This window comes from Crinia signifera, chromosome 4 (assembly GCF_055691185.1).
Source record: "Crinia signifera chromosome 4, ASM5569118v1, whole genome shotgun sequence".
In the NCBI taxonomy this organism is placed as follows: Eukaryota; Metazoa; Chordata; class Amphibia; order Anura; family Myobatrachidae; genus Crinia; species Crinia signifera.
This window is the reverse complement of record NC_139220.1, coordinates 135,865,136-135,868,673: the sequence shown is the minus strand read 5'-3', so window position 1 is coordinate 135,868,673 and position 3,538 is coordinate 135,865,136.

Genomic DNA, 3,538 nt, shown 5'->3' with positions numbered 1-3,538 from the left:
AGAATAACTACTTTGCTATGTAGAAATAACATAGACATTTTCAAAGCCACATATACGCTGCCAAACACATTAGGTGCATCACTATCACCCACTTGGACTGCACTACATCAATAGAGCACTACTGCAACCTGGACCAGCCTGCATCCATTACCTGCCCTTACTGCAAATATTGCACTTTCCAGGACCCATTCTCCAACCCCTCTGGAACTTGGCACCTGTATTACTTCAGCCTTTGTGGTCATCCACACCATCCGCAGGAGGGAGGAGGATGTCCCGCTATCCACCAGAATAGGAGACATTGTGACATTATGACCGTGCAAGGTCCATCTGGTATTTAACAGACTTTATGGGATTATTAATTTCCAGGGCATCTTGATTTCCAAGGCACCATAGGAATGGATGAATGCTTACGAAATAGTGCAATACCAGGACTTTTGGGTGGATATAACTTATCACATTTTTTATGCTTTCTTTATTTTAAGTTTATCATGTTGGTTGTATTCCTTTCCAAGTGTTGATTAAATATACCCGAATACTGTAAATTTCTGGACTAATGATGTTTTAGTGCAGTAACATTTGCCATTTTCCTTTTATGGTTATTGGTAACCATAGTTACAACCCATTTTACCAGTAACAGCTGCTTGGCACAACCACTACATTGTAAAGTGCCCATTTTTCTGATATCTTGATATCAGTCTTATTTGCATATACAGTGTTAGCAACAGTGCTAGACTTTATATGCAGTTGTACAGTCTCCAGGAATCTGGTGGCAAAACCACTACCACTAATATGTATATTACAGTATATTGTTAAAGGACTTAATGGGAAATATGTTTATTATAAAGTTAGCTTGTTGTGCTTCACAATGCTGATATCTTGATAGAGTACTGTACAGTTTTTATTTTTGGATAACAGAGAAACTGTACCGTGGTTCACTGTTGCAATAGTTTAGATCATTTGGTGCATTTATGCAAAAAGAAATTGAAGCAGAATCCATATTATTTAAATAAATGATCCTTAGTAGATCAATTCTACCTTAGCATTTTCTCATAATCCAATATAACAAGAGACTCTGAAATTAATTTAGAAGAGTCACAGCCATTACACAAAGGAGCCATTTTAGTGGAGTCCGTTATAGTGTTGTTAATTAAAGGTCACTTAAAACAAAGTTGCCTGTGTACATTACCTCTTGGTTGCTGTAAATCAATAAAAAAAATGTAACTTTTGTGGTAAATGCTAAAATTGCAGTATTTACTGCTGACATACAACATTTGGAAAAGGCATTACATTCATTAATGTCAAAACACATAAAAAATGTTGATTATAAATCTTTAAGGACTAAACCAAATAGACCTGTGTGAGCGCTATAAGACCTAGGAAATACTTGATATTATAGCAAGCTTAAACTCTGGGTCAGGGGAGGTAAGATCAGAGTCCTGTCAGAACTGGAAGAAATAATCGAAAACTGCTCCAGGGAAGCTGCAATGGTAATGAACTCTCCAAAGAATTCTCTTGCACTGTCTGCAAGCTGTGCAACAGCACTTTTCATCACTGCGTCGACAGTAATTTGGATGTGCGGCTTTGTCTACAAGGAAATGTATAGTAGGTCTTTTGAGGTAGAACAAAAATAGATAGGAATGACAAATAATAAATTGAGAACAATCATTCTACTTAATTGGTTATATATAGTTCAAATCATAGAAGTACTGTAACTCAGTAACATAAACCAGAACAAGGTCTGTTGATGGCAGGAAATTTGCAGCTATATTGAGCAGAAAAGACAATGTTTTTAAAAACTTAAGGGAGATATACAGTATGAAAGTATAGTACAATGTTGCTAGAAAATGTAGCAGCATTATGAAATAAGATAAAGACATGCAAAGTGTTGTAAAGCATACAATATAAAAAGTATATTACTTACAGCCAAACATGTTGTACACCGCAGTTAGTACCACTGCCCATGATTCTTCTTTTTGTCTATATCTTCACACATCACTGTGCAATGTCTACTATAAGCATTTCAATATCGATTGTGCTTTATATGCTGTGACAGCCTTCCTCACAGTTTGCTAAGGTGCAAGTGTTAAATCTCCATTTACTTGATTGTATAGTATGCCATTTATTAATGTTAACCTTAACTGATTTTCTTCTTGGCTAGGATAAATGTTTATTTGTCTTTAAAAAGTAAGAAAGCCTTCATTTATTTGTGAATTTTATAAATCATGTCTGTGCATTTTAACATTGTAAATTCCATACATTTATTTTGTCCAAACTTTGCACAGTTATTTCTCAGGCTTATGATATGTTAGCGAAAGCTATTGAAGTGCAGATGGAGCCACACTCATCTAGGCTGCCTATGGTGGTTGACATGCCAACTCGCCACAGCATGCCTAGGGTGTCAGCCAGGGCTTAACGGAAGCCTATATCTATGGAAATAGCAATGGTATAGGTTCCACTTGTGTAAGGGCACAGCTCTCCGTGCGTCTCAGTGTGATATTTCTAGAGCTATAGGGATAAGTGATCAAGTGCATGCCTGCAATTGAGACGTTCATGTGTCCCAAACCCTGCAAAAGGCACAGGGAGACAGGTTGCTGTGGTGCCAAAGGTAACTGTGGATCTCTTCAGGCTGGAGCGCTAAGGGGGTTAACAGAATGGCTAAGAAGGTATAGGTTCCACCAATGCAACTTATTAAGCTATTTATAACAGTCTCGTTTAAGATGTTCATGATAGTAACTGGTACTCATGAGTCTATGTAAAAAGTGCTCCCATTCAGTTGCAGCCATAGCACCATTCGCCGAGAATATGACGCTCGAGCATCTCATTCACAAGAACATCCCATTTGGGATTTGTGTTCACAATGTTCAGCCCACCCCACCCCGCCTCCCTTACCCCTTCCCTGGGAGACTGCTCTGTTCAAGACGAAGGATGTTGGGATAAATGTAAGGGAAGGGCTGATACAGCAATCAGTCAGTCTGGCTGGGGAAAGACGCTATAGAAAAAGCATGAATAATGCTCAATACTGTATATTAAACAGTATACCATTGATTGTGCAAATGGAGACACACAAAAAGATTTTTTAGGAAAACAGGATTTTTTTTGTGTGCCTAGTTATATTAATTATAACTTTCCTAAATGTTTCAATAAAATCCCCCCAAAAAATCTCACTCTAGGAATCGAACCTAGGTTTCCAGCATAAAGAGTGGTACACCTATCCACTAGCCTATGCCTCCTGGTGATAGCAACCGGTGCTCATGAGTCTATGGAAAGAATTCTCCCATTCAGATAGAGCCGTAGCGCTGTTTGCAGAGAATGAGATGCTCGAGCGTCTCACACACAAGTGTGTCCCATTCCCGGCGAGCATTATCCAACCAGCTGTAGTTATGTGTATTGCATGGATACTGTATGGTGTGCATCAACGCAGCTCGGTACATCTGAGCATGATACAAAAGTGGTGTGCCAAAACCGTCACCATGGTGTGTTGGCTCACCCGATGAGCCTGGCTCCATCTGTAGTTTGCACCCATGCATTTCCATATGAG